We start from the raw sequence: 12,544 nt of genomic DNA, 5'->3' as shown, positions 1-12,544 counted from the left end.
ACTGCGGGTTGATTGCACCTGCAGGCACGACCTCAAGTCCTCGGAAGACAGACACACCGATCCCGGGGCGTCTCTGGCAGGAAGGAATGAGGACCATAGGTTTCCCGTGGTTAATGCGGATTTCTGCTTGTATCCGTGCAAGGGAAGCTCTTTTCTTGTGGCTTACGTTCCTCGGAAAAACCATTTACGGAAAACCACTTACCTTTGGCATCTGGGAGTTCACAACCAGCTCTTAATCATCTGGTATTTTTGGTGGTTAAATTAATCTCATCCTCATTACAACCCAGCGGAACAGAAACCAGTCCAGCTTTCCAGGAAGGGAACCCACAAGCTAAAACAGGCATCCATAGCGGAGGTGCTGACACCGGGGCCGAGGGGGTCAGTGGTTAGTATCAGGCTGGGAAGCATCGCTCTAGACACACCCTGTGGCGACTGAGCCCCCAGGATCGCCTCCCATCGCCAGAGTCGCCTAATACACTACCAGGGACTGAGCCTCGCAGACCGGAGTTCCCGTGACCCGGCTCTGGGCTTGGCCAGTGGCGCTGGCTGCTGGGGACAGAGGGCGCGCCCACAAACGCGGCAGCGCGGGGACACCAGGGCCAGACCTTGAAGGGACACAGCTTGGGGGAGATTGTTTTCAGGGCCCAGAGTTTCCACTCAGTCATAGACTAGTGACCTTTTTTTTTTTTTTTTTCCAATTAATGGCTCATATATTTTGAGATTTCCTGGACACAAAAATTCAAAACCTTTTGGATTCCAAAGTACTTCCGTTCAAAATTAGTTTCTTGCTCTGTGATGACAGTAAGTGTGTAAAAACCGATGGGTACTCTACGAGTACAAACGTAGGAACGAGCGTCACCTAGGTCTGGAGGTCAGTCACGGGCAGTAAGCGCATGTTCCTTCGCGGGAAGTGGCTCCCTCGCCGTTCACACCCCGTGTAGCCAGGCCTGGCGGGCGCGGAGCCGGCCACGGGAGCATCCGGGGGTGTCCAGGCGGGAAACCGGAGGAGAAAGCAGGGCGTCCTGGCTCACCCCGACGGGCTCCTTCTCGAAGCCCGTCTGGCGGCACTGGGAGCAGGTGCGGGCGGCCCAGTGAGGAGGGTGAGGTCGGTCCCGCAGGCCCCGGAGCCAGCGCCCCTCCAGCGGGCTCAGGGGGCCCGAGGGCTGCCGGGGGCCCGGCCTCTCCCAAGCCACGCCCACCTGCCCCTCCTCCCGGGGCGGAGAGAATTCCTGCATCCCCAGAGTCCCGGTGTGCTTCCCTGAGCTGTCCCGGCCTCACAGCACACACCAGGCTGCGACCGAAGCCGGCGCGGGGAGGCCCAGAGCCTCCCCGCCCACCCGCGGGCGTCAGCCACCAAATTCCGCGTGCAGGCCACCAACAGCGTCACTCACAACCACCGTGTCCTGTCTCGGTGCAGCTACGTTTGCGTTTTTCTTCACACGGTGTTGTTCCGTCACATCCCTTGCGGTTTTCCGCAAACTGATTCTTCGCGGAACCCTGCCTCGAGCTCTTCCAGGGTTTCACCGGGCAGTAGCCAGCGGCTCCTCCCCAGGGCCTGTCACAGGACCGACCCACCTGTTCGCCAACCCTGGGGCCTCAGGGCCCACAGACAGAGAGAGGCCTGGGGACACAGCGTGTGGCTGTGAGTCGCCTCTGGAGGGTTCCGGTAGAGGCAGTCCTCGAACCGGGCGCCCTGCCCTCAGCCAGACACCAACGGGACTGCCTTCTCCTCCTCAGGTGTCCCGAACCCCCAGCTGTGGACGCTGCCCGGCGTGATCCCAGAGGCTGTGTGCACCTGAGGGGAAGGTCACGGCAGGAGGCGAGGAGGCCAGGCTGGCACGTGACCTCGTCCGTGGCCCAACCGGTGTCCTCACGGTTCTGGGAGGAGACGACCTTCCAGAGGCAGGGAGCTCTGCTGCTCGGCACAAGGCTGCCATGTGAACCACACGGGTCGTCGTCCTCACCTTCCCGTGCCTCAGTTCCCTCCGTTTTCAGGATAGTGATGCAAGTCGGCAGAGAACGAGGAGAGTCGAGCCCCTTGTGTGTGAGGCGCCCCCAGGCGTGTGACGTGTGCGGCAGGCGGGGGACGGCCCTCCTGGCTGGCCGCCCATGAGTCCTTAGCGTTCTTGCTAAGTGTGGAGGATCTGGGGGTCAACAGGGGTCAGCAGGGGTCAGCAGGGAGATGGAAGGCAGCTTCTGCACCGTCTGTGCAGGGGGCGGGCTTGGGCGGGCTGGTCTGGGTGAGCGCGGCCTGCTTCCTACCCCTGAGCTCCTTGGGCCCCGGTTACTGAATCCGCCCTGCAGAAGTCTGGGGGAAAGTCACCCCACATCTCCCTGCCTCCCTGCACCGAGCCACAGACACTGGCACAGCCCCCGTGCCCGGTCCCTGGGCGGCTGGAGGAGCGCTGTGGGCGGGGCTCGGGCCACGTGAACCGTCCTTGACCTTGGTGCAGGACTTTTGGCGTCCCCTGGGAAGTGGGCAAAACGAAATAAAGCAAAACCTGCAAGTCAGTTATTGGGAAAGCGTTCGAGAAGTCTGGAAACCTAAGACTCTTCCGAGTTCTGTATCCGGCGTGCAGTCCAGAACCCCTTTCTGGGACGTTCCAAGTCTGTCTCCTGTGCGAGGACCACAGAGCCATCTCCAACACATGCACCCCGGGGTGAGAGGTCACCAGGGCGCAGTCCAGCCTCAGGAGGGGGTGAAAGACGCACAGGCATCGCGAAGGAAGCTCTGCAGCATGACCGAGCACCGACCCGACGGAGAAAACAGCTCTCCGCCCCCACGGCGCATCCAGTGAGCACGGCTGTGCCCCGTGGTTGCCTGTCTCTTTGTCCCCGAGGAGAGCTGGGCCACGTATGGTTTCGAAGCCGAGTCTCGGGGAGATGCGGTGTTTTGTGAGTAGAAGCATGCCCCTAAAGACACGGTTAGGTCTATGGTCCTGCAGGAGAAGAGGGTTGGTTCCCTTCTGAGACAGAGACCTGCCCCTGCGGCCCCCAGTACCCCTGTGGAACCAGGGCTCCGAAAGAGCAGTGCCCCAGCTTTGAAACGCCAGCGACCGTCCTGGTGGCCTGGCCACACACGGGGGAGAGTGAACGGTGAGCCGCGGAGGCTCGGCTTGGGACGGGGTGTCAGGTCTGACATGGGCAGCTAAAAACCGGGTGCAATCAATCCCCCGGATCGTTTCTGAGCCACGAAGACCCATCTCCGCCACAGGCTCATGTGTAACACGAAGGAGAGAAGCTTCAGCACGTGGCTGGTGTTGGTTTTCCCACCGAGGGTTGGGTTCATTTGAGATAATAAAGTGAAGTACGGCTTCTTGCACTTGAGTCGTGGGACAGACGGGAGGCAGAGGAGAAAGCCCCCACCGAGACGGCTTCAGGGCTCCTGGGGCAGCGAGCAGGAGCGTGAGGCCCGCCTGTTTGCTTGGGGCTGGGCTGGGAGCCTTCTGGGCGCTTCCCGCCGTGATGTTTTCCGCACGTGCTACCTACGTCCACGGTCTCTGTCCTTGCAACTGAGAAAAAGTTCTACTGAGGTGTAACCACAAACTTGAAACGCACTGAAAAATCTGTCTTCAGTGTCTTGATGCAATTGTTTCCTTTTCTGTAAAGGTCAGTAATTCAAAGCATGTTTTCAAAAGCTCCTTATACGCAGGAGAAGCTATTCAATATTTGTAAACATTATCATTTACAAGGGACAATATATGAATCAAGAACTTGACCCAGGACAACTTCTTTTGACCCAGAACCACTTCATTGTCAATGATCTCTAAGAAATATGTAAAAAATAAAAAATAAATAACTTGCAACCCAAATATATCTCGTATTTGATTTTGAATGAACCAAATATATGTAAAAGGGAGAGAAGCGGGAAGGTGTGTGAGTGGGCACAGCAATGTGCACACACACACATACTCATACGTGTTCACGCTCACACACAGGCCCATACCCATGCATACATACGTTCATACAAGTGCACACACGTGCACGAACATACACACTCATGCACACCTGTGCACACACGTGTACATATGCTCTCATGCTTGCACAGAAACACATGCACGCATGTGCGTGCACACTCATACACATACCCATGTGTGCACACATGTGCGTACACACACACACACACACACACACACACACACAGCCCGTGCTGGATCCTGTAGGTGCTTAGGGTGGTGAGCAATTCCAGGTGCAGGAGGAGAAGTGAGAGCAGCTTCTGGAGAGAAAGAGGGGATTTTCCCAGGACATCGTGGTGTGTGTGTGTCTATGGTATGTTGGCTGGTTGGCTGGTTTCTAGTGTTTCCCATGCCAGGCTTTCTCCCAAACCTTGTAAGTGATTGGTATAAGACTTTTAATTTCGCAACTTGAACTTTGAAACTCAACTAGACTAAACTCTTCTCATTATTAGACCGGAGAGGCATCTTACAAAAGAAACTAACATATCTAATAAATAAGAATGACATATAAAAAGATTTAGAACCAGGGGTGCCTGGGTGGCTCAGTTGGTTAAGCATCCAACTTCAGCTTAGGTCATGATCTCACCATCTGTGAGTTTGAGCCTCTGTGCTGGCAGCTCAGAGCCTGGAGCGTGCTTCGGATTTTGTGTCTCCCTCTCTCTCTACTCCTCCCCTGCTCACGCTCTGTCTCTCTCTGTCTCTCAAAAATGCATACACGTTAAAAAATTTAAAAAAAAGATTTAGAACTAAAACATAACTCAATGATTTGGCAATCTTTTTTTGGACTTTTTAATTTTTTATTGTTGTGGGCATTCCCATAGGCCTCCTGCCCCCACGCCCCAAGCACAGCCTTCCTTGCCATGAACACCCCCACCAGAATGGTGCCTTTTTTGCAATCGATGGACCTACATGGATGCATCAGCGTCACCAAGACTCCATAGTTCACATTAGGGTAATTCTTGGACTGGCACCTTCTAGGTTTTTGGGAAGGTGATGTCATGAAGAGTAGATTCACTGCCCTAGAAATCCTCTGTGCTCCACTCCCTGACCCCTGGCAACCACCGATCTTCCTAATGTCTCCAGAGCTATGCCTTTTCCAATATGGTATAGCTATGCCTATTCCAGCTAGCTCTATGGAGCTAGAATCATACAGAAGACAGCCTTTTCAGACTGGCCTTTTCAGACTGAATTTAAGGTGGTTCCGCGTCTTTTCATGCCTCGATAGCTCATCTTTTGCATCCTATTGTCGGATGTACTGGAGTTTATTATCCATCATCTACGGGAGGACATCTTGGTTACTTCCAAGCTTTGACAGATATGGATAAAGCTGCTATGGACGTCCACGCACAGGATTTGGTGTGGACACATGCGTCCAGCTCCTGTGGGTAAATACCAAGGGGTACACTTGCTGGATCTTAGAGCAAGAGTCTATCTTTGTAAGAAAGTATCAAACTCTCTTTCAAAGTGGCTTCGCCATTTTGGAAGAAGGACTGAGACCTTCCATAGCTCCATATCCTCACCAGCATTTGGTGTCAGTTTCAGAGTTTGGCCATCAGGTAGCTTTGTAGTGGCATCGTAATGTTCCAGCTCCCGATTCCCTGATGGCATACGATGTGGAGTGTCTTTTCGTGTGTTTGGTGGCCATCTGCGTGTCTTCTCTGGTGAGGTGTCTGTTAGGGTCTTTGGCCCATTTTTTAATCGAGTTGTTTGTTTTCCTACCATTGAGTTTTAAGAGTTCTTTGTCAAATGTGTTTTCTGCAAATATTTTCTCCTCGTCCATGATCATCTTCTCACCGTCTTGGCACGGTCTTTCTCAGAGCAGAAATTCCCTATTGTAATGAAGTCCAGCTTATCCATGACTTCTTTCATGGACCATGAGCTTGATGCTGTCTCTAGGAAGCCATCACCATGCCTGTGTGACAGCCCCCACCCGTCTCCATGGTCACCTGCTTCAAGTTGACCCTCCTTGCTTGCTGATCCAAGGCCCTTGAACTGTTACAGAACTGATTTACTTTCTTTGAGATTTGTAGACCACTGGCCTTGGGGAGTGAAGGACCAGAACTTTTGGTCCAGGTCCAGAGGCCTGCAAGTCCGTTTGAAGCTGCCTCAGCTTCTGATTAACCTCGCTGTTTTTATTTATTTATTTATTTTTAAAATTTTTAAAAAATTTTTTTTAACGTTTATTTATTTTTGAGACAGAGAGACAGAGCATGAACGGGGAGGGTCAGAGAGAGGGAGACACAGAATCTGAAACAGGCTCCAGGCTCTGAGCTGTCAGCACAGAGCCCGACGCGGGGCTCGAACTCACGGACCGCGAGATCATGACCTGAGCCAAAGTCGGCCGCCCAACCGACTGAGCCACCCAGGTGCCCCGACCTCGCTGTTTTTAAAAAAATCTTTTTCTTTTTTTAGGTCACACAAATGATTTTATTAACTTCCCTTCGTGTATCTGTCGACGTTGTCCCCGTTTGCAGAAAGAACAGAGAACTCCTGCACATCACGAAACAGAAACCGGCCCCTCCCTCCACCTGGAGCACTGAGCTAGCCGTAGCTGGCATCAGCCAGTTAGCACGTGACCAGAGATGCTGCAGTCCCCTGCCGTCCCTTTGCTGACGAGCCACCCTCCACCCCTTTGAGGACCCTGGGGCTGGGCAGAAACCATGCAGTTCGCTTTTGGACAGGAGTCTGCCTTCTCCCCGGTGGTGGCCTCCTGAATGAGAGCCCTTCCCAATTTAAAGACGTCTCTTGAGTGATGGCTTTTCAAGCCCAGGGGCGAACCTGGTTCAGTCGCACAAGCTCATCCAGGTCTCCTGCTCGGTAGGCTACCTTCGGGGAGTTTCACAGGTTTGCATTTCGTTTTGCGGTCTGTTTTGTGTTAATTCTTATGGAAGCTGTCTGGCCGGGTCTAGACTCACTTTCCTACTGGTGGAGGTCCAACGCCATTTGTTGAACCTTGTGCATGAACCGTGTCCATGAACCTTGGGCATGAACCTTGTGCACGAACCTTGCATAGGCAGGGCATTCTGACCCTTCATCTTAAACCTCTTTAAAGAAACTCTGGTTTGTGAGAGGCATTGCTCCCAATTTGATTAAGCAAGGAATCAGGCAAATCTTATTACACATTCAAGATATGAATGACCAATAAAAATAGATCTAACAATGACCAAGAAAATTCATCACTGGCCAAATAAGCAAATCTTTGTGATGAGATTTAAAACAACAAACCTGACTCCAGGGAAAGTCGAACTTGTTAAACACTAATGGCCGCAGAAGAAAACTGAAGCAAATCTTTATTCTTTAATTTTTTATTTTTATGTGGAAAATAATTGATCCTCACGAAAATAATTTCAAGAAAATAAAATGTTTAAGTTGTGTTTAACGACATATGGATCAAGAAGTCACTCGGTTTGCTGTAAAGTACACTCTCCCAGAATATTGCGTCCCAACAGTCTGTGCGTGCAGGTCAGGAGGCCGGGCTCGGGATGGAGACCCTGCAGTTCCGCCCGGCTCTGCTGGGAGCTTCCTCGGTCTCCCGGAAGTTACTCGAACTTTCCGCACCTCATGCCTTCATCCATCAGGAAAATGGCAACAATGGCACAGGACATATGGAAAATGGCAAGAGTTAAAATACATGATGCACCTACAACATTGCCCGGCCCAGAAGGAGCCATCCCTCGGTTCTCATTTCAGAGAGGGAGAGAAATGCTTCTGTGTTCCAAAGCAGGATAGAAAGGCCAGATACCCATTTAGGGCGAGGTGTACCACCTCTCCGTCGCCAGCCACTTCTTGACCGTCAAATGGAATAATGGCCTTCGCAGAATTATCCAATAAGCCTGTGTCTACCCACCACATTTAGCCAGCCTCCACTCTGACAGCTTCACTGCCCCTGAAAGACCATGGCAAGGTCATTCATTTTAACCAGGAATGCGTCTGTGAAAACATTGACGAGTTAGAAGTTAGGAGGGTAGTTGCGACGGTGAGAGCAAAGTCTTAATTGTCGGTGCGGCCCACAGACGGCATCTCTCTCCCTCCAGTCTGCACCAGGGAGGGAAACCCACGCCCCGTGTCCGTGTCCGTCCGGCCCTCTTCCTCCTGTCCTCTCCCCCAGCCCCAGGCTCGCCCCTGGTCCCAGGTCCTCCCCGGCTGCCGATCGCAGCGATCAGTCACCCCCGCCCACCCGCGCCTCACACACAGGGCAAACTTGCACAAGGAAGGGTGGTGGGTGTCACCCCTGGAGGAGAGACAACTGGTCCCCAAATGGGTTGCTGCCACACAAAGATGCATATTCAGGACTCCATGTCTGCTAGGTCATAGGAGTGATGTTGGGGAGAAAGGCTGGCTTCTGAAAAATTAGAAACAAATTCAAATTAAAAAAAAATACAATGAGGGACATATTATGAAGGGCAAGGAAATCCAGACCATTAGCCCCCCATCTCCTGCCCTCCTCCTTCACCTTCTTCCAGCTGCTCCCTCCTCCAGCCCATCCACTCCATCCATGGAATAGGGTTCAAAGCCTGGCGGTGTCCATGTAGGCAAGGCCTTGCCAAAAAATGTCATCTGTTACCCTTACTCCCTCATACGCGGGGAAGAGACTCAACTCTCAGTGACCTTTCGTGATCCAAGGACAGGCCAGTAGGTCTCTCCACTCTCCAGCACCCTTGGTTGCTGACAAACCCCACCCCACTCTTCAAACTTGATCTCGGCTGCCCCCTCCTCTCCAGAGCCTTAGCCTGTCTCTATGGCCCACAGAATCTTTGCGTTCTTTTGGTCTGGGAAGAGAGTGAAGCTATTTCTTCATTTAAAAGCTATAAGCCTTTGGTTCTCTTTGGCGCTTTGAACTTTCTAGGCTCTCCAGTACAATGTTGAATAGAAGGCACAGTTTGCAGACGTCCTTGCCTTGTTCCCGACTTGGGAAGAAAGCTTTTGGTTTTTCACTTAAGTTTGATATTAGCTGTAGGCTTTTTGTAGATGCTGTTAATAAGGTATCTTATAGGTTAAGAAATTTATAAGGTCAAGAAATTTGCTGTTGAGTTTTTCATAAGAACAGATAGCGAGTTTTGTCAGATGATTTCTCTGCATTAATTAATTTTTTTTATGTTTTTTTATTTTATTTTGAAAGAGAGACAGAGTGTGAGCAGGGGAGGGGCAGAGAGAGAGGGAGACACAGAATTGGAAGCAGGCTCCAGGCTCTGAGCTGTCTGCACAGAGCCTGACGCAGGGCTCAAACTCACGGACTGCGAGATCATGACCTGAGCAGAAGCCAAACGCCCAACCGACTGAGCCACCCAGGTGCCCCTCTCTGCATTCGTTAAAATGATCACTTTTCCCTTCTTAAAATTTAATATGGTGAATTACAAGAATTGCATTTTGAATATTGAAACAACTTTGTATTTCTGAGATACATACACTTGGTCAAGTTTTATTATTCTCTTTATGTGTCGCTGGATGCGACTTGCTGAAACTTGGTTGAGGAGTTTTGCATCTGTGTTCCTGAGTAATGTTGGCCTACAGTTTTCCTGTAATGCATTTCTTGGATTTTGGTATCAGGATAACACTGGTCGCAAAAAATGAACTGGGGGGGCACCTGGGTGGCTCAGCCGGTTGACTGTCCAACTTCGGCTCAGGTCATGATCTCGCTGTTTGTGAGTTCGAGCCCCTTGTTGGGTTCTGTGCTGACATCTCAGAGCCTGGAGCCTGCTTTGGATTCTGTGTCTCCCTCTCTCTCTGCCCCTCTCCTACTTTCAGTCTGTTTCTCACTCTCTCTCAAAAATAAATAAACATTAAAAAAAACATTTAAAAAAATGAAGTGGGAAGTGATCTATCTTGTCAGTTTTCTAGAAGAGCTGGTGTACTATGAGTAATTTTTCCTTCCCCAAATATTGATTTAATATGGGCCTGGTGTTTCCTTGGTGGGAAGGCTTTTAAGTAGAAGATCAATTTCTTTAGCAGAATATGATTATTCAAATTATCTCTTTCTTCTTGAGTGAGCGTTTGTAGTATGTGTCTTTCTAGGAATCTATCTCTTTCATTTGTCTGAATTGTCAAAATTTATGGGCACATTATTTGTCGTACTTCCTTTTTATACTTGAATTTGGGTAGGATCTGAACTAATTTCGCCCTTTCATTTTTATGCCGGTGACTTGTGTTTCCTCTTTTTCTCTGGACCAGTCTGGCCAGAGGATTATCAATTTCACTGACCTTTTGTAGAAACATTTTATTTCTATTATGTTTCTATTTTCGATTCCATCAATATCTGGTCTTCCTGTTATTTTCTTCTGTTTGCTTTGGTTTTAATTTACTCTCTTCTTTCTAGTTCTTATGAAAGTAGCTTAGGTCACGGACTTGAAATCATTATTCTTTTTGGATATAAGTGTTTCAGTGCTTTATCCTTCCTTTTAAGTAGGTGGTTAGCTGTATCACATGTTTTTTTTTTTTTCATTTCATTGAATTAAAAATATTTTTCCAATATCTCTTATGACTTTCTTTGACCCATGAATTATTTAAAAGTCTCTTCTTTATCTAATACTTAGAGCATTTTCCTGATAACTTTGTTATTTATTTCTAACTTAATTCCTTTATGATCTAAGACATGTTTATATAATTTAGGCTGTCTTACATCTGTTAAAATCTGTTGCGTGACCCAGAACATGGTCTATGTTGGTAACTGTTGCATGTATGCTTGACAAGAATATGTATCCAGCTGTTTTGGGGTGAAGGCTTCTACACACTTCACTTAGGTCAAGTTGTTGGTAATGTCAACCAGCTCATCTGTATCTTTCCTGATTTATGTCTCCATTTTAGGTACGAGTTCTGTCGATTTGCTGAAAGAGGAGTGTTGAAGTCTCCAACGATAATTGTATGTTTGTCCTTTGGTTTTTGCAATTCTTTAATTTTTACTTTATGAATTTTAGAACACGTCGTCAGGTGCAAATGCATTTAGAATTGTCAGGTCTTCTCAGTGAATTGGCCTTTGAATCATTACTTAGAGTCTCTTTTTATCCTTGGGAATATTTCTTGTTCCAATTCTACATTGCCCGATATTGATGTAGCTGTTTCCTGTTTAAATAGATTTTTTTAATCTATTTTACTTTAAACCTATATGTGTTTTTATGACTAGAACAGGTTTCTTGAAGTAGCATACTGTCGAGGCTTTTAAAATTAAATACAATTTAATAATTTCTGTCTTTTAGACCACTTATATTCATGTAAATATCAAAATAGTTGCATCATATCTACCATTCTATGATTTCTATTTGTTTTGTCTGTCTTTCATTGTTTCCGTTTCCCCTTTCTAACTTTCTTCTGGACTATTTGAACATAAATAAATAGAGGGGTAGATATTTTAGTAGATATAAATGTGTGTGTGTATATATATCTGAATATATATATTAATATTCTATCTGAATGTACTGGATTTTTTTGCCATATTTTATACCACTTTTTCAACGGTCAAATTTTGTTAAGTGCAACTTTATTTATTTACTTTATTTATTTTTCAAGTGTTACTTTTATAGAATTTATCACATCGTACTATTTACTCTGCCCACTAGACAAATTAGAAAGTAATATTTTTACTTTGCTTTATTTTTATCACTTAGCACATGAAAGGCTTTTTAACAGTGGTCCTTGAATAAATGAATAAACTTAGGGTATTCAATAAAACACATGTTATATCACGGCGCCTGGGTGGCTCAGTTGGTTAGGCGTCCACTTCAGCTCAGGTCATGATCTTACGGTTCGTAAGTTCGAGCCCTGTGTCAGGCTCTGTGCTGACAACTTGGAGCCTGGAACCTGCTTCAGATTCTGTGTCTCCCTCTCCCTCTGCCCCTCCCCTGCTCATGCTCTATCTCTCTCTCTCAAAAATAAATAAAAACATTTAAAAAAACACATATCAGCCATCTTTTTTTCAGTTTCCTAAACGAATAGACTTCAGGTCAACCCTTTTTCTTTCCTTCACAGAAACGCTCTGCCTCCTCTTTCTAAAACTGACCATTGAGTTTGATTCCTCCTTTGGCGTGGCTCTGACCCAGCGAGTGAATGTTCGAGCACCGCGCTCTGAGGAGCCCCCCCAGCCTCGCCATCCCCCAGCTGCCCCTCCCAGACTCCGTGCCCTCCAGCAAGGCTCAGAACTTCCAGGCACAGAGTAGGCCCGCAGGAAATACTTGGTGAATGAATGAAGCTGGAGTTCATTTGCTCCCGTTAGACCGGACTCATGCTTTGTTTACTTCATTTCTCTTCTGGAGTCCATGGGAAGCTAAGAAGAAAAGCCAGTGAGCACGTCCGGGGCAATGGAATATTTCATCAGGTGGCACAGAAATAGAGAAATAATGCTGCACCTAATAACAGAACGTATATGGCGATGGAAGAAGGCATCCAAAGGGACCTGGGATCTTTCCTTTGTTCTTTAAAAATACATTGTTAGCTGTTATGTTTCCAAGTTGTTCAGGTTTGACGCTGTAGAAGGAAAGACTTTTTCCCCAACGATATGCTTCAGGAAGTCGCTTTGTGCCGGGTCCAGACTCGACGTAGAATGATGGTGTTTCCCCATGGGATCGTCTTTGTGCAGATAATTTGTCGGGCCCGTTGAG

The sequence above is a fragment of the Panthera leo genome, chromosome A1, assembly GCF_018350215.1.
Source record: "Panthera leo isolate Ple1 chromosome A1, P.leo_Ple1_pat1.1, whole genome shotgun sequence".
NCBI classification, from domain to species: domain Eukaryota; kingdom Metazoa; phylum Chordata; class Mammalia; order Carnivora; family Felidae; genus Panthera; species Panthera leo.
Note: the sequence above shows the minus strand (reverse complement) of the source record.